The 23,645-nt window shown below is 37.8% G+C and overlaps 1 pseudogene; it reads left to right on the forward strand.

Annotated features, from left to right (window-relative positions):
* The first annotated feature begins 5,815 nt into the window (after positions 1 to 5,815).
* LOC124961110 (60S ribosomal protein L36a-like) lies at positions 5,816 to 6,136 on the forward strand (annotated as a pseudogene).
* Positions 6,137 to 23,645: the final 17,509 nt, after the last annotated feature.

The following is a 23,645-nucleotide window of genomic DNA, read 5'->3' on the forward strand; positions in this document are numbered from 1 at the left end:
ACTCTGGCAACCACCTTGGTATATGACTTCGGGTTTCATCCTGACCAAGAGTTTTCCTTCTTGACTTTCTGTCCTAGGAATATGAGACTTGGCTAGCCAGCTTCTACAGGTGCCTAGGCAATTCCTGTAGTAAATATGCTACTATATGAATATCCTACTGGTTCTGTTTCTCTGGTTGAAACTTCAGACAATTAGAATGCATAGTATTTTATGTTCACCCAGTAAAAGGTACGTCAAGGTGCTTGAAACATGTTTAAAAATGGTTTCTAGGGGCTGGGAGTGTGGCTCAGTGGTAGAGTGCTTGCCTAGCCATGTGAGGCCCTGGATTTGATCAATCCTCAGCACCACATAAATAAACAAATAAATGAAAGTTATTGAGTTCATCTACAACTAAAAATATATTAAAAAATGGTTTCTATTTAAATCTCAGTCCCCTTTCATTTCTGAGGAAACAGGTGATTGTCACAGAACAGTCAAAATAAAATGAAATTTCTGTTAGTCAATCTTTTGGGACTGGAGTCCAGAAAGTAGATTACATGTGGAACTGTATTGACTGATGAAGTGGACATGATCCCAAGTTATGGTTTAGATGTGAGGTGTCTCCCAAAACTCATGTGGAGACAATGCAAGGTGTGGAGGGGAAATGATTGGGTAATGAGAGCCTTAATCCCCTGATTGGATTAACTGAGTGGTAACTGAAGGCAGGTGGGGTGTGCCTGGAGGAGGTGGGTCATTGGGGTGTGACTTTGGGGTATACATTTGGTATCTGGTGAATGGAGTCTCTGTCTTTTGGCTTCCTGGTCATCATGTGAGCCACTTCCCTCTGCCACACTCTTCCACCACGATGTCCAACCTCACCTTGAACCCCCAAGGAATGGAGCTGGCTATCTATGGACTAAGACCTCTGAAACTGTGAGCCCTCCAATAAATTTTTCCTCCTCTACCTTTGTTCAGGTTGGGTCTTTTAGTCACAGGAGCGAGAAAACTGACTAAAACACCACTATTCTCTAGAAACCTCCCATCTAAAAATATATTTCGGTGAAAGTTTTCTTATTTTGGAGGCGTAATTCTGTTTTTTAGTGATACATTTATTTGTGGGGCAAGATGCAAGCTAGTGAATCTTTTTTACTTAAGACGTGATGGAGAAGCTGAGAAAGAACTGAGAGAGGGAGGAGGAAGCTATCACCAGGGAGCTTCCAAAGCTGCAGAGAGGAGCCTCTGAGCAGAGAAGAAGGGGAGGTGGCTGCATTAGAAAAATTTCATGGAATAGAATAGAACAGTATACAGGGCATTTTAAAGGAAATTTTGTCTGTGGTAGGAGAATGTAAACCTTCTTCACTTGCAGTGTTATGGTTTGGATCTGACCCGTCCCCTCAGATCTCATGTGTTGAAGGTGTGGTCCCCAATGCAGCAGGGCTCAGAGGTGGGTCTTTAGGAGGTGACTGCATCATGAAGGCTCTGACCTCATGAACAGATGAATCTGTTTGTGGATTCATAGCTTAATGGACTGTTGGGAGGTGGTGGAATTTGTAGGAGGTGGGGCATCACTGGAGGAAGTAGGTCATTAGGGAACATGGCCTTGAAAGGTATATTTTACTCCCGCCAGCCACTCCTCTCCCTTTCTGCTTCCTGGCCAGTATGGGATGAGCATCTTTCCTCAACTACATGCTCCACTCCATGATGGGCCACCTCACCACAGACCTAAAAGCCGCAGGGTCAACTAACCATGGAATGAAACCTCTGAAACCATGAACCAAAATAAATCTTTCCTCCTTTTAAATTGTTTATCTCAGTGAAGGAAAGTTAACACATCTGCCTTCCCATGACATTTTAAATAAAGTATTTATTTTTACTAATGAATTATGCTGGATCAATTTCTGCAGTGTAGTATGTGCCAAGCTCTGCTGCTGGGCAAGTGCATAGTATGATGGAGGTTCCTATGGACTATAAAACCATCAAGGATGTACATTATATAGTTTTGGTTTATCAGTAAAAAATGTTTGTTATTTATGATAAAGTAGCTCATCCCTGCCTTCAGTATTTATCTATTGCACTGTAAGATACCTTAGGAGATAAGGTATGGTTTGGGGAACAAGATGTACTTAAATAAAAGACAATTAATGTGCTATGATTAAAAAGGCAGCTAATACAACCTGGACCTGGTTGGGGGGTCATGGAGCTTTCTGGGAGAAGTGACCCTTCAATTTATTTTATTTTTTTTAAATTAGTGCATTATAGTTATGCATAATAGTGGGGTTTGTTTTGACACAATCATACATGCATTTTAGTCTCCAGTACTTCCTCTTTCTCTCCCCTTCTAACTTCCCCAATCCCCTTCCTTTCTTCTACTGGTCTTCTATTTATTTATTCATTGCTTTAAGAAATTGTGCCTTCTAGGTATACATACAGGTAAAATTCACAGTGGTATATTCATATATGTACATACCATAATTTGGTGAATTTAATTTCATACTTCCTCCTTTTTCTTGTCCCCCCCCCGCCAAAATCTTCCTCTATCCATTGACCTCCCTTTTATTTTAATGCGATTTCCCCTGCTTTCCCTCCTTATTTTGCTATAGCTTCTACATATGAAAGAAAACATTCAACCCTTGACTTTCTGAGTCTAGCTTATTTCACTTAACATGATATTCTCCAGTTCCATTCATTTACCAGCAAATGACATAATTTCATTCTTCTTTTTGACTGAGTAAAACTCCGTTGTATATGTGTCCCACATTTTCTTTATCTATTCATCTGTTGTGGAGCATCTGGGCAGGTTCCATAACTTGGCAATTGTGAATTGCACTATTATAAACATTGATTTGCCTATATCACTATAGTTTGCCAATTTTAGTTCTTTTGGATAAATACCTAGGAGTGGGATATTTGGGTCATGTGGGTTGCATTCCTAGTCTTCTGAGGAATTGTCATACTGCTTTCTAAACTGGTTATACTAATTTGCAGTCCCATGAACAAAGGAAAACTGTACCTTTCCCCCCACATCCTTGCCAAAATTTATTATTATTTGTATTTTTGATGATTGCCATTGTGATTGGAGTGAGATAAAATTTCAAGGTGGTTTTGATTTCCATTTCCCTGATTGCTAAGGATGTTGAACATTTTTTTCATATATTTGTTAGCCATTTGTATTTCTTTTGAGAGGTATCCGTTTACTCATTTGGCCATTTATTAATTGGGTTATTTGACTGTTTTGGTATTATGGTCTTTATATTTTCAAGATATCAATCCTCTGATGGAGGAACAGCTGGTAAAGATCTTCTCCCATTCTTTAGGCCCCCTCTTCATGCTCTCAATTGTTTACTTTGCTGTGCAGAACCTTTTTAATTTGATGCCATCCCAATTATTGATTCTTGGTTTTATTTCTTGAACTTTAGGAGTCTAAAGGATGTTGGTGTTTTTGTCAATATGTTGGAGTTTTGACTCTGTTTTCTTCTAGCAGTTGTAAAGTTTCTGGTCTGATTCCTAGGTCTTTGATGCGCTTTGAGTTGACCTGCTGAGGGTGAAAGACAGGGATCTAGTCTCATTTTTCTACATATGAATATCCATTTTCTCAGAACCATTTGTTAAAAGGCGATCTTTTCTCTAACATATGTTTTTGGAAACTTCATCAAGTATCAAATGCCTACATCTATGTGGGTTTGTCTCTATGTCTTCCTTCCTATTCCATTGGTCTTCATGTCTGTTTTGGTGTCAATCATCATGCTGTTTTTCTTATTATAGCTCTGTAGTATAATTTGAGATCAGGTGTTGTGATTTCCCCAGCATATTTCTTCTTGCTCAGCATTCTTTTGGCTATTCTGGGTCTTTTCTACTTTCAGGTGAATTTTAAAATTGCTTTTTTCTAGTGTTGTGAAGAATATCATTGGTAATTTTATGAGAATTTTGAATCTGTTTAGTGCTTTTGATAATATGGACATTTTCACAATATTAATTCTGCCTATTTCTAAGAACATGGGTGGTCTTTCCAACTTGTAAGGTCTTCTTCAATTTCTTTTTTCACTGTTCTATAGTTTGCATTGTGGAATCTTTCACCTCCTTGGTTAGATATATTCCCAAGTGTTTTATTTTTATTTTTTGAGGTTATTGTGAATGGGATGTTTTTCCTTTGATTTACTTCTCAGAAGAAATTTCTTTCTCACTTTTGGAGTATAGGAAAGCTATTGATTTTTGTATGCTGATAATGTATACTGCTACTTTGCTAACTTTGTTAATCAGCTCTAGAAGTCTTTTGGTGGAGTTTTTTGTGTATTCTAAATATATGATCATGCCATTAGCAAACAGAGATAATTTGAATTTTCCTATTTGTACCCCTTTTATTTCCTCTCTCCTGATTGCTCTGGCTAGAGTTTCAAGAACTATAGTAAATAAGAATAGTGAGAATAGACATCATTGCATTGCTCCTGATTTTCAAGAAAATGCTTTCAGTTTCTCTCCTTTAAGTATGATTTGGCTTTGGATTTGTTATATATAGCATTTAGTTTTTACTAAATTTTAAACCCTTTATTTATTTATATGTGGTGCCTAGAATTGAACTCAGTACCTCACACATGCCAGGCAAAGGCTCTACCACTGAGCCACAACCCCAGCACTATATAGCACTTATAAGGTTGAGGTAAATTTCTTCTATCCCTAATTTCTTGAGAATTTTTAATGTGAATGGGTGCTGAATTTTGTCAAAGGCTTTTTCTGCATCTATTGAATTGATCACACAATTCTTGTCTTTAATTATATTTCTGTGGTGAATTACATTTACTGATATGTGTGTGTTGAGTAAACCTTGCTTCCTTGGGATGAAACCCACTTGATTATGGTGTTTTTCCTTCTTAATGTGTTTTTCCTTCTTCAGAAATTGAAGAAGACCTTACAAGTTGGAAAGACCACCCATGTTCTTAGAAATAGGCAGAATTAATTAATTAATGCTTTCTATTATTTTATTAAGGATTTTTGTATCTATCTTCATCAAGGATATTGGTCTGTAGTTTTCTTTCATTGATGTGTTTTTATGTGGTTTTGGTATCAGCATGATACTAGCTTTATAGAATGAATTTTATATTCCTTCTCTATTTCATGGAATAATTTGAGTAATATTGGCATTAGTTCTTCCTTAAAAGTTTGGTAGAAATTGGCTGTGAATCCATTGGTCCTGGACTCTACTTTTGGAAAGTTTTTAATTGGTGGTGCTTCAATCTCATTGCTTGATATTGTTCTGTTTAGGTTTTGTATATCCTCAGGGTTCAATTTGGGTAGGTCATATGTGTCTAGAAATTTGTCAGCGTCTTCTACATTTTCCTGCTTATTGGAGTATAAATTTTCAAAATAGTTTCTAATGATTTTCTGGATTTCAGAAGTGTCTGTTATGTTATTAACCTTTTCATCTCTAATTTTGTTGATTTGGGCTAGTGGTTTATCAATCTTGTAATGTCTTTACAAAGAACCAACTCTTTGTTGCATTAACCCTTTGTATATTTTAAATGATTAATTTCAATAATTTTGTCTCTAATTTTAATTATTTTCAGTCTTCTGATTTTGGAATTATTTTGTTCTTTCTTTCATATTGACTTGAGGTGTAGCATTAGATTATTTATTTGGGATTTTTTAAAAATGTAGGCACTCAATGCTATAAACTTTCCTCTTAGAACTTTCTTCATACTGCCCTAGAGATTTTGACATGTTATATCTCTGTTCTTATTTGTTTCTAAGAATTTTTTGTTTTCTTCTCTGATTTTTTCCATTACCCATTCCTCATTAGAAAGTGTATTTTTATATTTTCCTTGCAGATAATCCTCCTGCAAACATGGTGAATGTTCCTAAGACCTGCTGGATGTTCTGTAAGAAGTGTGGCAAACACCAACCCCACAAAGTGACATAGTACAAGTAGGGCAAGAATTCTCTGGAAGCACAGGGAAGGTGGCATTATGACAGGAAACAGAGTGGCTATGGTGGCCAGACTAAGCCAATTTTCAGGAAAAAGGCTAAAACTACAAAGAAGATTGTGCTGAGGCTTGAGTGTGTTGAGCCTAACTGTAGATCTAAGAGAATGCTGGCTATTAAGAGATGCAAGCATTTTGAACTGAGAGGAGATTAGAAGAGAAAGAGCCAAGTGATCCAGTTTTAAGCTTCATTGTTTTGTTATGAAGATAATAAAATGTTGAGGTTATCTTAAAAAAAAGTGTTTTATTAATCTCCAAACACTAAAATGGTTTATGTTATCTTGCTATTGATTTTTCATTTCATTCAATTATGATTTGATAGGATGCAAGAAATTATACCTTTGTTTTTGCTTTCTAAGATTTATTTTGTGTGTTAAAATATGGTCTATTTTAGAGAAGGTACATCTGAGAAGAAAGTAACTTCAGTTGATGGATGAAATATTCTTTAGTTGTCTGTTAGGTCTGTTTGATTAATAGTATTTTGTAATTTTGAAGAGTCTTTAATTTGCTTATGTATGGATAACCTATCTATCGATGAGAGAGTTATGTTTAAATTACCCAATATTGTTATATTGGGATCTATTTGATTCTTTATATTGAATCAGATTTGTTTTATGTACATCCATGAACTGATACTAGGGGAATAAGTATTTACAATAATTATGTCCTATTGTGGATGATTCCTGTAATCAGCATGAAGTATCCTTCTTTGTATCTTTCGATTAATTTTGGCTTGCAGTCTACTTTGTCATTTATGGTGGTAACTATTCCTGCTTGCTTTCAGTCTCCATTTGCATGGCATATCCTTTTCCATCCTTTCACCTTCAACTTGTAGATGTCTTGCCTGTAAGGTGAGTGTTTTGTAAACACCATAAGGTTGGGCCTTATTTTTTAACCTATTCTACCAGTTTGTACCACTTTATTGGAGAGTTTAGACCTTCTGCATTTAGTTTTATTATAGACAGATGATTTTCATTTTCTGCCATTTTGATTTATTTCGGATGTTTAATTCAGACCTGATTCTCCTTTACTGTTTGTTCTAGTGAGATTTATTCATATGATGCCTCTGATATTTATTTTTCATAACTTCTGTGTGAAATATTTCATTGAGTATGTTTTGTGGTGCTTAGTGGTTATGAATTCTTTTCATTTCTGCTTATCATGGAAAGCTTATCATCTTTAATTCTGAAGGATAGTTTGGCTGGACATAGTAGTCTTCATTGGCACCTGTTATCTTTCAGGGTTTGGTATATATTATTCCGAATCCTCCAGGCTTTTAGATTTTGGGTTGATATCAGTAAAAATTCTAATGGGCTTACCTCACAGTGTAACCTGACATTTTTCTCTTGTGACATTTAGAATTTTTTCTTGTTCTGTATATTAGGCATTTTAATTATACTGTAATTTAGACACTTTTTTGATCTTGCCTTTTTAGGGTTCTAAATGCCTTCTGTATTTGGATTTCCATCTTATCCTAGATTTGGAAATTTTTCTGATATTATTTCATTAATAAGGTTGTGCATTCCTTCAATTTGTATTTTGGTACCTTTGTCTATGCCAATGATACTTACATTTGATCTTTTAAGGTTTTTTTTTTTTTTAAATTATATGTCTTTACTAAAGGAGACTCTTAATTTACAGAGTAAAAGTGCTAAGATATCATCTAACAAATAAAGAAACATCAAGCATTTTTAACTAAAATATATTTAAAAAGTAGATGTGTTTATAATTTGGTTAATAAAAAAGGTCTAAAACTCCTTTGTTTATGTTCTCACTGAGAATGGACTTGCTGGAAGTTAAACTTCTGTCAGGTATGATTTATATAAGAGTCTAAGAAATTTTTCACCTGGTAAAGTAAAAGACTATAAATGTCTAAGTAAATTAAAACAAAATTTGTACAAAGTAAATTTCAAAAATTTACATGTAATGATATTGGTTATATATAATTAACACAATCAGCTAAAGTTATTTAAAGCTTTTTCCTCTTTTAAAAAGAAAAACTTGACTTTGTGCAAAGTTTCTGACATGAGTCCTATTTATAAGTATAGATAAGATCTTTTCACAGACCCCTGGGGGCTTTCTAAGTAAAGTTTGAGAGAAGAAAAAAATGCTTAAAACAGCAATCTACTCTCATTACAATAAAATAATTTCTTACTGTCTGTTAAGTTTATTACTTAAAAAAAACTAGTTTTAAAGGAATTAAGATTTGTAAAGTTTTGATTAAACAATAGCTGTTAAAGTGTCACATTATATTCCAGATTACACATTTTTCTTTAAAAGCCAAATTTAGTTAATCTAAAAACATCAGTGTAATTGTGGTACAGTTATTGATTTCCTCCTTTTTTTCTTTAATTACTTATTTATTTATTTTTTATAGACTGTATTTTGATTCATTATACACAAATGGGGTACATCATTTTGTTTCTATGGTTGTACGTGATATAGATACATACCATTCGTGTAATCATACATGTACATAGGGTAATGATGTCTGTCTCATTCCATGATTTTTCATACCCCACCTCCCTCTCATTTCCTTCTACATAATCTAAAGTTCCTCCATTCTTTTCTCACTCCTCACCCCCCCCCCCATCCACATTATATATCATCTTCCACTGATCAGGGAAAACATTCAGCCTTTGGTTTTGGGGGATTGGCTTATTTCGCTTAGCATGATATTCTCCAACTCCATCCATTTACCTGCAAATGCCATAATATTCTTCTTCTTTATGGCTGAATAATATTCCATTGTGTATACCACAGTTTCTTTATTCATTCCTCTGTTGAAAGGCATCTAGGTTGGTTCCACAATCTAGCTATTATGAATTGTGCTGCTATAAACATTGATGTGGCTGCTTTACTGTAATGTGCTGATTTTAAGTCTTTTGGGTATAAACCAAGAAGTGGGTTAACTGGGTCAAAAGGTGGGTCCATTCCAAGTTTTCTGAGGATTCTCTGCACTGCTTTCCAGTGTGGCTGCACTAATTTGCAACTCCACCAGCAAGGTAAAAGTGTGCCTTTTGGTCTTTTAATGTTATTCAGGATTTCTTGAATATTCTGATCATGATATATTAACATCTTTATTATTAGCTTTACTTTCAAGATTACATATTTGTCTTCTAGGCCTGAGACTCTGTCTTCAAAGTCATTTAATCTATTGGTGATGTGTTGGGACTAATGACATGTTAACTAACTCAGGCTGACTCCTTACTCCCTGGCGAGTAAGCAAGATCAAGGCCTCAAAGGCGGTTTCAATAGTTAATGACAATATATCGGACCACCATCAGGGATTGGTTAACAACAGTTCCGTGAATGTGATCATCTCGTGCTTGCCATATAGTCCTATGGGACCCTCGCCTGCGTGAACCCCCCTGTGCCTTGCTGACCTTTAAGCTGATTGGTTCCCACCTAGCCTCCACCCTACATAAAAGCTGTGTGACTTCCTCAATAAACAAGTTCCTGCTGTGACTGGTCTCCCTGAGGCGTCTGATTGTCTTCCGCCCAGAGGGCTGGGTGCGGGCGGTCAGTCGGCTCTACCTATCCTGGTTTGACCTTGTTGGGGAGTGTCCCCTTCCCTTGTTGCTGGTCGAGAAGAGCAAGGGGGCTTAAGACCCCGACATCTGGCACCCAACGTGGGGCACCTCAAGGCTGATCCGCAGCCAAAGCAAAGAGGCAGCTTCGAAACCCAAAGTACCGGCAGATCGGGTCAAGCGAGTTCCGAGGTAAGGGCATCCCTGAAAAGATGGGGCAAACACACACCACACATGGTGACCCTGCGCTCTCAGCTCTTAGACTCGTGCTGAAGAGTAGGGGCCTTGAGTGGTCTGATACACAGGCGGAAAAAACCTGGGACACCTTTACTCGGGTGGTCCCTTGGCTTCCTGCCGCTAATCTTTTTGACTGGTCCACATGGGATCATGTAGAACAACTTGTTAGGAAGAGGGAAATCAATTTAGGGGAGGGTCCCCCATTGGGAGTCTGCCCTACATTATCCGCCCTTAAGGCATGCTTCTCTCCAGTACCTCCCAAAGGGGGCTCCAAGGTTCCCCCAAAGAGTTGCCACCTCCGGATGGCGGGAAATCTTCCCAGCGGTCATTTTATAATACTGGGAGAGAACTCACTGACTCTAACCTCCCCCCTCCCTGTATGGCCTTCCTGGTAAATGCTAAAATGTTAGTTTGGGAAGGAATGACTACCGGTCACAAATTGGCCTGTGCAGGGATGAAAGATCGCTCCATGGGAAGGTGGATTGTGGTTACCAAAGATATTGGTGCACAGCTTCCGTGAGCGAGTGGGCAGATGGAAAGGGATTCCTTATCTTCAAGTCTCTTCTTTCTTGTGCTTCTATGCTCTTCCTGCAAACTCCTGCCTCCTTCTTCTCTCCCTCTTAATCCCTCCTTCTCCTCCAACTTTGACTCAGTTGTTTCTGCTTCCATTCCCTGGCCCAGCCCACCTAGTCCGCCTAGCACGAGGTCCCACATACGCCGGTGTGGAGGGAGTAACCAGCCCAACCATTGGTGGCATGTCCCAGTAAGGAGTATAATATAGTAGCCCCATTCCCCACAAGTAGTGGGAGATAATTGTTTCACAATTTTCTGCGTCCAAACCTGAATTGATTACTAACCAGGAAAAAGGATTAAAATGCCCTAGGCATCAAGTTTCTACTGGAACATTTTAGCCCCTTTCAGATCCAGATCTCAGTCAAGGTTTACATTGAAATGTAAATAGAGAAAGCCTGAAGGCTCAGTAGGAGACTGCTCTCAAACCCAAGGGGGGGAAAAAAAAAGCAAAAAGAGTCTTACCTGAACTCCAGCAAAAGTTAATTTTATGATTCTTTACTAAAGTAATTAACGGTCATATCATTTTTCCAGGACTCTTGTTTTTTTTTAATTCTATTTTTTTTTTTTGAGCTCAAAACTTTTTGATTCAACTAGAGTTTTTGAACATCTGTTACACTGCAATGGAGATTCACCTATAAAGTTACAAGGCCTTTGATTTTGTGTTATTTGTATGTCGTGCTGTCTGATGTCATGTTTTGTCTGTATCAAAACTGAGCGATGGTATGTCTTTACTCTGTGTACAGAGAAACAACATGTATCCCATTTGTTTACAATAGAAAAAACAAAACAAAAAAACAAAACAAAAAAAAAAACCTGAGCGCTCCTAAAATTTAAAAATGGATCCAAATATTTTTAATTCAGGTGATTTTAAAAGATTCAATTTAAATTGGGTAAACTAATAGAAGTAAAATGTCTGAAAATTAACTCACAAGTCTCTAGGTGGTCAAACTAATAAAATGGTGATGTTTATAAAATGTCTAACATCAATTTTTCTAGGACTTTTCTTCAACAGGAAAGAGATGGCAAATACTGTTTGTTCAGAACACTTGTCTAATATCTTGACTAAAAACAAGGTTACTAAGAGTTATGTCCTAACAGGTACAATTCTATATACAAAGGGTTCTAAAGGTTTCAACTGTGTTTCAATTAGAGTACTATAAATAACAAAATATTTAATCTTATTAAAATGGAGTAATTTATATAAATTAAGAAATTTCTTAAGAGTTGTTTCAGAATGTGAACAAAAAGGTCAACACATAGAAAAGAAAAAAATAAAAGGTTCTAGATATGGAAATATATTTAGTGAAAAACAAAATGTTTCTGGGTAAGAAAGTGCTTATGTGATAAAATACATGAGGGTCTAAATAAGTGCTAAGAAAATCTGTAAAGGGCAAGTTTCAATAAGTTTGCATGTAACTAAGTTGGTTATATGTATGTGACACAGTTAAAACTATTTAAGGTTTTTCCTAAGGTGAAATAATAATGTTCTGATATAAACCAAAGTTTAATCTATATGGTAAAATGACAAGGATTTCTTAGAAACACTAATTCACTCTTAACTTTGTGTCTATTAAGTTTTATTCTTTAGAAAAATTAGTCTTAAAAATTGGGGTTTATACAATTATGGTTGGACAGCTGTTGGAGTATTGTGCTACGTTAGAGTCTAAATTTTTCTTTAAAAACTAAATTTGGTAATATAAAAGTGTCAAGGTAATTGTGGAATGGTCACTCGTATATTAAATGTGTTCATATTTTCCAGGCATACAAGTTTTTAAAACAGGAAATTTGTCAAGCTGCTATTCTCCAAACTAAACTTGTCTGTAATGGTAATTTTAAACTTATAAAGAGTAAATTTTATTGGGAATTTATTTCTATCATTTAATGTTCTACTATAGGACCTGTTATCAATAGGGTATATGTAAAATTTGTTACTTTTTACATTGAGATAAATATTTTGTGTAAATGTATCTCTAAAAGATAGAGCCTGATTTGTTTAAAGGTTAATATTGTGAAGCATGAAAACATTTTGCCACTTTGCCACACAAAAGGAAACTTAAAAGCTCTCTCAGCCTTTCTTTAATTCATGTTTTAGATATAATGTTAAATTGTGTTAACTAGTGTTCATATAGACTCAGGAGTCAGTATGTGTAAACTTCTTAAAATGACATTTAAGAAAGAGTGTAATGCGCAGTAGCAAAAATGGGACAACAGTGATTAAGATTGGGGTCTCTGACCTCGTGACTTTGGACAGTAGACTTCCTTGAGAGCTACACAGAGCTCATAACATTGCACTTTGCAGCTCTACCATCTTTCCTTGGCTGCTGTTGTCTTGCAAAATCATTGTAGTTTGGATCTGCTAATGGCATAGGAAGGAGGGCTTTGCCTGTTTCTTGGTGAAGATTGCTGTTTCTATACCAACCACTCTGGCATTGTACAAGATAAAATAAAAAACCTACAAGAAGATCTGGAACGTTGTAGGAGCGAGCTACACTCTAATTTCCTCTGGACTGGATTACATGGGTGGCTCCCCTACCTCCTCCCACTTAGGGGACTGCTAATCACCATTATCCTTGTGTTCACCTTTGGGCTTTGCGTAATCAATAAGCTTATCCATTTCCTGAAAAGGTAGGCTAAATCTGTGCAGCTCATGGTGGTCCAACAGCATTATACTGCCCTTCATAATGACGATTGGGAGCCCTATAGGATCATGGATCACTCGTATCAGGACACTGGGGTCTAAGTGTCTCTCCCTTAAGCCTGCTCCTCCTGAGGGGCCCACCTGAAGTGCTAAGGTGGTAGTCAATGACGGGTAAGATCCTCAGAGGAGGACAACCTAAGACAGGCACACCTTCGAGTAAGATGGACCCCCAAACTGCTAGGGTGATGTTCCATGATGGGTAAGACCCCCCTAGGGGCAACCTAAGACAGACACACCCTTAATAAAAAAACAAAAAAGGGGGATATGTTGGGACTAATGACACGTTAACTAACTCAGGCTGACTCCTTACTCCCTGGCGAGTGAGCAAGATCAAAGTCTCAAAGGTGGTTTCAATAGTTAATGACGATAAATCGGACCACCATCAGGGATTGGTTAACAACAGTTCTGCTCGTGCTTGTCATATAGTCCTATGGGACTCTTGCCTGCGTGAACCGCCCATGCCTTGCTGACCTTTAAGCTGATTGGTTCCCACCTAGCCTCCACCCTACATAAAAGCTGTGTGACTTCCTCAATAAACAAGTTCCTGCTGTGACTGGTCTCCCTGAGGCGTCTGATTGTCCTCCGTCCGGAGGGCTGGTGCGGGCGGTCAGTCGGCCTTACCTATCCTGGTCTGACCTTGTTGGGGAGTGTACCCTTCCCTTGTTGCTGGTCAAGAAGAGCAAGGGGGCTTAAGACCCTGACAGTGATGCTTTCAATTGAAATTTTAATTTGATTTATTGAGTCTTTCATTTCCAGGATTTCTGGTTTTTTTTTTTTTTTTTTACATAATCTTTATATCTTTATTGAAATGTTATTTCAATTACTCTATATTCTGTCTTAGTTCATTACTTAGATTTTATTTTATTTCACTGAACATTTTAATTATCAACTTTCTAAATTTTTTTTCTGGCATATCCTCCACTATAGTGTCAATGGGGTCAGTTGTATTGTGAGCTATTTGGGGTGACTTGTTTCCTTGATTTTTCATATTTCTAGTATTTTTGCCAATCTTCTGGAATAATTATCTCTTCTACTTTATATAAGGGACATTTTAATGAGCTGCTTTTTCTTTACTATGTGTCATGTCTTGATCAAATGTCTTGGTGTCAATATTTTTACTTCCTTTAAACTTCTTATTTTGTCAAGTTTCTAATACTACCTTGAGATACTCATCCTCACTAATTACAGCCACTTCAGAACAATACCTTGTAGTGGCAAATCTTTTAACTTATTAACAATGTTTTTTAGTAGTCTACTAATCTGAGTGGTAAATTGGAAAGATTTTCTTGAATTAGTTGGAAAATTAGATAATAAGGAAGGCAAAATTGCTTTCAAATTATATTTCCTCTCTGACCAGCTGTTTTCCCGCTGCTTCAATTCTGGGTTGTGGAGGAATCAATCGAGACTTACTATCTTCCCTCCGTCACTTTCTGGGATCCAGTTTGTTTCTTTATTTTTCTTGGTTAGGTTTTTGCCATGGAGTATCTTCTTTTTGGGGTCTCAGTTCCTGTGCAGTTTGTTCATTCTTGGCATTGACCCTAAGTGGTTAAACTTGTTAGGAGAGTCTCCATGCAGAATTTCTCTGCAGGGTTTCCCTCCCTTCTTGGCTGGATGGCTCTGATACACCCCTCTTTCTTGGAATCTCAGACCATGTGCTGGAGGGAGGAGAGTAGAATGTATCAGTCTATCCTTCAGCCTTTTCCAGGCTTGGAGGAGATGACTTGGGATCACCAGATTTGGCGTGAATTTAAATGTTCTCAGTCCCTCACACCCGACCCCATCCCAGTGCACCCAGGCTTCTCATCCCAGAGCTCAGAGTCCCTGTTTCAAGTGAAAGAGTTCTTCACTTTTCTCAGTTCTGTAAACTAAATCTGGGTGCCGAATCGCTGTTTTGATTCACTCTAAGTGAATCAAATGATAGTGTGGCTATCCTATGATAGTGTGGCTTCCTCTGAAGACCTTATTCCATTTCCCAAAAGGATGGACTATGTAGATTTAAAAAATATAGTTCATTAAGATGAAAGAAGTTAGGGTTTGAATGCTCTGCAAAGGTTGGAATATTCTTCAGCCTGTGACAGACAGCTGAGGTGCAGGCTCTGGCCCTGCCTTGCCACTGTGTCACTTTGGGTGAGTCATTCAAAGGGTGAGAGGAGAGAAAGTTGAAGTCAGGTAATGTATGAGAGCCATAAAGGGGAAGTGAAGGAATAGAACAGAGACAAGATATTTTTCTATAGAGGGAGAAGTGAGGAGAGTAAGAGTAATAGAACAAGCAAACAAGTAGAGAAGACTACACCAACACCCCTATGTCAGACAACAGAACTAAAAAGAATTAACAAATAAACTAAAAGACCCTCATCAAAACCAACCAACCAAACAAAAAGTCAATACCTTTTAGAAAAATAGAACAATATATTAAAAGGTTAATAGAAGGAAAAAAATAAAATAGGAAAAAAAAACTCCCCTCCTGAGAAACATGCATATATGGATATACATGAACCAATCAACAAATATAGTAAGAACAACAAAAATATATCAATTAGAAAACAGAAATATAATAAAACCCTCTTAACTAAAAATGGTTAAGTTCTTCCATCAAGGTAGCTGAAATTATTTCCATTCTATTTGAGAGTGTCCAGTCCTTTACTTCTTGGGCTGTGTATCTCTCCAGGGGAGCCAGGACTGGGTGATATTAAACCCAACTTCCTTTTGTGATTTTCACCTCTCTGCCGGCTGGAATAGATTGGAAACGTAGCTGGTTGAGCTGACTCTCAGTTTCTCTGCTCATGAATACGGTGGGAATGGAACTGGAAGTGTCTTCTATTGGGATTTTGTTTTGACATCTTAGATTGCTGCTCTTTCTGGATATAAGTAGTGCAGAGATCTGTTTGGGAAGTTAGGGCTTCTGAGGATGAATTCTAAATAGAACTTTGGATCTTTGTTTGGGGAAATGATTCAATCCTTGTACCCCAAGGACTGAATATATGTAGATCTTGGTTGGGCATCTAGGTTTATAGTGTCTCCATAGAGTTTTACTCACAGGTCGGGGTGACAGGCCTCTATGGGTGGATGGTGCATGGCGGGTCTCCTGTAGCCTGCCCACCACCAAAAATAAATTTCTAAGTTTCATTCCTGAATGTAGCCATGCCCACCTGATCAATTTCCCCTGATCCTTTTCAGATGGTCATTTGTGCTACAAAACTTAAAAGGAAATTGGGTTGCACTCCCTAGTCCCCAGTGTAATCACCCCTGTCTGTCAACATTCCCAAACCTTTTCCACTGGTTGTTCAAGCCACAGGGCTCAAAGTGAGAGTAGGTTGCACTCTCTTCTGTACCTCTGTCTTGAATCCCCCGAATCCACCATTCTCCACAATTGCCTTGGGGTCATGATTTGCCAGGTGCTCTTTAGGTCACTCAGTAAGTGCTGACTGAGACAAAGTGGAACTATTTGCTAAGGACTCTCAGGTTCCCACAAGAACAAGATTTAGCATAAACTCCTTTATCTGGATCTCCACCTCAGTTCTTCAGTTAGAAGTTGAAAAATATGGAGCACATTTTAGGTGCCAAATTTGTTCACTGTGCTTCTCTTTCTCATTGTTGCCCCTCCCTTTGCAGTGACAGAACACCACTGGTGTGCTGGGTTCATGTGTATTGCCTTATAGCTGCTGTTCACCAGAATCTCTGGGCTTTCCCAAATTATTGACAGAAAATAATGATTTGCCATGGTTTTCTTCAGACACCCACCTGGTTATGGAGTGGTATCCCTGTCATTCAAGTTCCAAATAGCAGAGCAAGTGGAAAGTGCCTCTTCCATCTTGCCATTCCCCCAACCCCACCCTTCATTTGAAACCACAGGATGAATAGGAGTTAGAAAGATAAATAGCTAGAGATAGATGGTTAATGTCCTTGGTTTAGTGAGCAATCTATTGGGTGGGTGCTTTTTCTGAGGACTTTATGGGAGGCTAATACCCTGAATATCATTTCTAGTGGAAAACAACCCACTGTGAGAATCTCTGGTTAAATGTTTCTGTCCCTCCCAAGTTCATATGTTGGTTCTTAACCTCCATGGTTAATAATATTAAGAGGAGAGGCCTTTGGGAATTGAGTAGGTCTTGAGAGTGGATTCCTCATGAAGGGATTAGTGCCCTTATAAAAGAACCTGGAAGGAACTCATTTGCCCCTTTTACCATGTGAGGACATATCAAGAGAGTGGCAGTCTCTGAACCAGAAAGGGACCCTCAGCAGATATCAAATTTACTAGTACCTTGATTTGGGATTTCCTATCTTCCAGAACTGTAAGAAATAGATTTAAAAAAAAAAAAAAGTCACTTTTTTTTTTTTTTTTTTTTGTATTTTGTTATAGCAGCTTAAATGGATTAAGAAAACCTCCCAGGCAGAAACAATAACAGTCCAGTCTGGCCAGTTTCCTGGCTGTTCTGCACATAAAGGTTAAAGAGGTACTTTAGAAGTTCAGAAAATTATGAAGGACTTGGATGGCAGAAGGACTTGCATGGACTTGATATAAAATCTCACAATAACAGATTTAGAGGCAACCCTTAGGGCCTGAGCTAAGCACTTTAAGAATAAATATGAGGAAAACCTTCATTGAATCTATTTTGTGGAACTTTTATTCTCTAAAATGTAGCACAGATTGAAATGATAGAAAAGTTCAAGACCTTGGGCAAACTAATGTGTGATGGATTCATAATGGACTATTAAAGGAATCAAAGGCTATTTGGCATAAATCACATTATCATCAGATTTTGACATCATGGGATTCAAAATGCCTCAATGACACTCCCAAAGGGAGACATGGGAAGACATGGGCCAGGGGTCTCCCGTTGACAATGATAATGCTCTTTCTTTTATTAGGTGTCCTAAACAAGATGTGTTTTTATTTGTGTAAATACACACACACTCTCTCTTTTCTGTCTCCTTTCCTGAAGAAAGGCTTATAGCAACAGAGAGTTATGAGTGATTATACCCCAGCAATCAGCAGGTATGTTCCCTAACTACACCTTTCTACCTACTATTCTTTACTCATATGTTTTCTTTTGCTTCATTTTCTTAGGCCTTGATTCCATACAGACATATAGCATTTAAAAATATTACCAGTGCCTGCTGATTTATTACTTTCAGAGCTCTGTATGTGAGCCTTGAACTCATCATGGTGGAAGTCTTTTTCACATATGTTGGTATGAGAGCCAGTTAAAATGAAAAGCATTGGATCATCATTGATAACTCCATGGGATGTACTGGTTTATTCCTGGAAGTCTCATATTGATTTCAGCAGGGCATGGAGACTACTTCTCCAGGAAACAACTACGTAAAGGATTCTGGCTGAGTGTGAGAAGGCTCTTATGCCTCCTTGTTTGTTAGGGTACTACTTTCCTAACTTTTGTGGAATAGGGAACCAGTTATTTAGCCAAGTCTTCTTTCCAATCACTTTTCTCAAAGCATCCACATGATTATATGTTTTAGGGAATATTAATCAGCATTTTCAGGGTTGTTGACATGGTCTCCCATGCCACTTTGCACTGTGCAAAGATTGTGTCATCATTTGTTGAATTGCTGAATTGCTAGGAGTGGTGGTTGGGGTGACCTTGAGGACCTTTCCTGAGACATCCTTGAACTTGTCTCTCACCTGCTTCTGGCTGCTCTTTGCCTGGGATGAATGACCTAGCTCTCACCTTTGGGAGGATGAGATCCATTTCCTACTGTGTTACCTGTTTCACAGAGTAACCTGGATTCGTGGTCTACTTACTTCTGCTTTTCAGTTTCTGATATTTTCATTTAAAATGTGGAGTAGAACTTGAATTGGTAAGGGATGCAGTTGGGATGGCATGGGATTCTTGGAAAAGGACTGACATTTGAACACTGGATATATCTGGCAAGACATCACACAAGGGGTGGTGGAGGATTCCTTGGATGGAGTAAGGGAGGAAGTGACTTTGAGTTCTCTGATATTCTTTAATTCTGAGATTCTAATGATAGCTTATTATTTTTCTTTATAATTTTTGAATTTGTTATTGTTATTATATATGTTGAATAAAATATAAAAATCTTTCCCTTATTCCTGAGAGTTTGTGTCCTGTTAGATCAACTGAATTTCTTTTTCTGAAAAAATTTAAAAGAACTAAATTTTGCCAATTTCTTCAATAGATTAAAGGAAAATTATATTTATGACATGTATTAGTTTTACCTGAAAAACATGAGTTTTTACTATGTAATGTCCTTTACTTTGCATTTTTCTGTCCTAAAGTACACCATGTCATATTCCTGAATGAATAGTTCTCTTGAATCCTGCTCTGCCCAAAGTAGTAAGCATTAATCACATACAGCTACTGAATGCTTGAACTGTGGCTCATCTGGATTTCTAGGACTTAGTCTGAAAATAAAAAATGTAAAATGTCTCATTAATACTTTTTATGTTACTTATAGGTAGAAATAACAGTATTTTAGATATGTTGCATTAAATACAATATGTTGCTAAAATGCATTCACTTATATCCCTTTACTCTCAATAAATGTGAATACAAGAAGATTTAAAGTTTCTTGTATTTTGTTTGTATTGGACAGTACTACTCTAAGCCATTCTTTTTAATAGGTATGTTATATTCCAAAGAACTTCATATAAATTTTAGTAAGTTAGTGATCTATTTTCTGTAACAAAGGCATTTTGTTTGAAGCTCTTTATGTGGAGAACTCTTGTTTGACTATGATGGTCTAGAAAATGGCTATTTTTCTTACAGAGCATATCAAGAATGTCAGAGCTTATGCAAAGTACATCTGTATGTACCCTGTGTCCTGAATTCCTAATTAGATACTGAACTACCAGAAAATCACTGAACTATACCTAGTATACTCAACAATTTTCCTGAGTCTTGCTCTTTCTGAATAGCTATCAATTTGCAAATAATTGTACAGAGTCACACAAAATCAGTGCTTGAGGTACTGGACCCTGATAAGAACAGGGAGAGCTTGGAAGTCTTCAGGGAGTTTTTAAATTTGATGTAGTTGGCTCAGATAGAGGCATGCAGTATTGCAATTTGGAAGAATATTGTAGGAAGAGCAGTAAACTTGGGAGTCTCACAGATAAGCTCTACAGAACCTACAGTGTCTTCCTTTTATGGAGAATATGCTTTATTTTTGGAACCAGAGGACCTGGGTTGGAATTTGGTCTCAGCTATTTATAAATGCTGTGAGAACTTGAGTAAAAACAATAGACCTCTCTGGGCTTTGGATTTATCACTTGGAGAAATGAGCTAAAATGACTCCCTATATAGTATTCTCCTATGTCATGATGTCTCTTAAAGTTGATGGGAGAAGGTGATGATTGGAATGAATGAACTAAGATATTTAATTATTACTTTCTTTTATTAAAAGTACAGTCCATTTTGTAAACATGCAACAGTGATGATGTCATAATTATATGCGTCATCACTTCAGGTGACCTGTGTCATGATCCTTGTTCGCTCATTTCCTCCGTTTTATGGTCATGGATGCAGAGGACTCAGACTTGCTCATTGTGGTGTCAGTAGGTTTTTCAGTCAACTTGGTACCTTTTCCTTAAAATACACTAGCATGCTAATAGCACCTAGCCTTCTTTATGCATTTTAGTGACTAAATCCTTCCAAGAAGGAAAATTATTTTATGAGTGGAAAATCTGGGGGCTATCAATCTTGGACAAAAGTTTGGCTATATCATAGGGAAATATTTATAAGCCAGAACTTTACTAGTGACTACTGAAGATGGTCTACATTCATTGGCAGGGGTCTTCTTTGGGGATTCTGACTACCTCTGTGCAGTGGTTCTTGCTCTTGGGCTCCAGGGTCTATCCATGATGCTGTGGGTAAGAGGAAAAGTGGAGTTGCTCACAGTCCACCCCAATTATCAATCTAGTTATTCCTGAATTAGGTTTGGTTGACTGTCCAGGGTTAATGACCTTGATGCAAAGCCTCTGTCAGCCACTGCAACAGAGTTGGATGACTTCCCAACAAGGAGACCAGGCAAATTCCAAGGTTCCAGACTGAGCCTTCTAGGTTGAAATGAAAAAGCAGAGGAGTAGGGGACCTCAGAGATTTTGGTTAGGGCAAGAATTGTGGGTGTATATTTGCATATGTGTGTATGTCTCACCCTCCAGACATGCTCCAGTTACCTGAGGCTACCAGGCTACCATACTCTTTTAGGGTATAACCCAGAGGCCATCAAGTCCTCCAAGAAGAAATTGAGTTATTGGAACTCTGATAGTTCTGGGGCTGACTGTACTTTCCCAGAGTTTCACATGATTCATTTCCAGAAAGTAATTTCAGTTGATTGCCTTGTGGTCTTTTTGAATGAGACATTTTAAGAAATAGGAGAAAATCGAAAGGATTGGCTCACCATCAAAATATATCCCTTCTGAATGTTCCTAAGGGCAGTGCAACTGCCAATTTGGGATGGAAACTTGTTGGAATTTTTGTCTCTGGAGATTTTTAATGGGAAGCTAGACAGCTATCTTTCTTGGTCCATTTAGTTGGATGCCTGCCTGGGACAGGAGTACCAGATGACCTTGAAGTCATCTAGAAGGGTCCAGTACTGGCCTTCTACAATTGTGTGATAGATTCATGAAGCTATATTAGACTGAAGATTTTACCTGTCCTGCCATCTGCTTTAATAGTTGTTTGCCTCATTTTGTTTCTCCAAACAGATTTTAAACTTTTTAAAGTCTGGGATGCTGCCTTGTGCTTCTTTCATATTCTCCATAGAGGAGAGAGAAGGTGGACATAATTATTGGAACAAAGTTCTGGAGGAGTTGGTGTGCAGAGAAATGGGGTAAGGTCCCAGGTAGAAGGTTGACTATTGAGAGAAAAGATATCACATATTCTGAGTTTAGAGGGAAGAAATCCAAAATTTCTGTGGCTGTATCTTATGGACTGATGTATGTGTTCCTCTGTTCTCACCTTCAGTTCCTATGTTGTAGCCCTAACCCCAGTGTGGTTACATTTGGAATAAAGAAGTCATTAAGGTTAAAGGAGGTCATAAAGACAGGGCCATGATCTGATTGGATTGGTATCCTTCTAAGAGGTGAAATTGGGGAATCCTCTCCCCGTCATCCCCTGGGTGCATATTTTGAGGGAAGGTCATGTGAAGACATAGGGAAGAAAATGTCTCTAAACCAAGAATGTAGCCCTTTCCAGAAAATGAGCCCTGCTGCAACCTTGATCTTGGACTTTGAAGACTCCAGAGCTGTGAAAAAATAAATGTGTGTTATTTAAGTCATGTAGCCTATGTTATTTGGTTACGGCAGCCCTAACTGACTATCATACTGCACATAAGTAAATAGTTAGGCATGAGAAAAGATGAGGGTGAGCATATCTCCTGATCTCAGTTTCACTGGTAAAGAATGAATCAGGATCATCTGCTGAAAGAGAGGAATCTAAGGTGAGGGTAGGAAATAGCATGCATTTAGAATAATTATTTTGGGGAATGGCAGTAAGTGCCGATTGAGGACCAGTAGTCAGGTAAGGCTCAGGTGAATTTGGAAGCCATGAAGGTGTAATTAGGGGAGCCAATCCTGTGAGTTGCCAGGCTTTTGTCAGCGGGGTGTGGGTAATGGGCATAGGGATGGAGGGAGGGGGTTAGACCCTGACACAGGGTTGGAATTTTCCTGGGTGATGTGATAGAAAGATAGGGATGCAAGGTAATCAAGGTTAGGGGACAGAGGAAATTTTGGGGAATCCATTTGAGGATGTAGGCTTGGTAAGGAAGGAAAAGTCATGCTGGTTGCAAAGTTAATATGTAAAATAAAATATTTTAAAAAGAATGGGGACCGGAGAAACTGAAATACCCTGTGAGGCCAGGGAACAAGTGCAGGAGGAAATGAGCAAATCAGAGCACAGTGGAGCATGGCCAAAAAGTAGACCCTCAGAGTTCCAGATTTTTGGGTGATGGAAAACCTAGAGTGTGGCTATGAAAAATGGGTGACCACGACCTTCAGGACCTCACTCTCAGTGGATCATCCCACAAGTGGTTTCTCTCCATGAATGTGCATAATTCCTTAGATCTGATTAGGAATAAGAGTGGAAAGAAGGACTGTGGGGGAGTTCTCAATGAATGCTGACAGGGAACTTAGAGTGATTTGGGGACCTATTGGTGAAAGTTTTTTTTTTTTTTAATAAATTTTTCACCAACCCCAAAGTCAAACAAACAAACAAACAAAAAAGAAAAATATAAAAACCCTCACCTATAGGTCCCCAAATAAGGGAATGGGGGATAGGGAAGAATAGTTATTTCATATTAAGTAGAGAGGAGTGAAGGGAGGGGAAGGAGTACAGGGGAAGGGGGAATGAATGATAGTAGAGTGAAACAGACATTATTACCTCATGTATATGTATGACTGCATGACTGACATGATCCTACAATATGTATAATCAGAAAAATGAAGATTACCCTCCATTTATGTATGAGCTATCAAAATGTATAAATGCATTCTACTGTCATGTACAACAAATTAGAATAAATAAAATAAAATTAAAAATTAAAAAATTAAAAAATTTTAAATTTGTTCTTAGATATACATGACAGTAGAGTGTATTTTGACATGTCATACCTACAATGGAGTGTAACTTCCCATTCTTGTGGTTGTACATGATGTGGAGTTTCACTGGCCATGTATTC

This window comes from Sciurus carolinensis, chromosome 12, assembly GCF_902686445.1.
Source record: "Sciurus carolinensis chromosome 12, mSciCar1.2, whole genome shotgun sequence".
Lineage (NCBI taxonomy): Eukaryota > Metazoa > Chordata > Mammalia > Rodentia > Sciuridae > Sciurus > Sciurus carolinensis.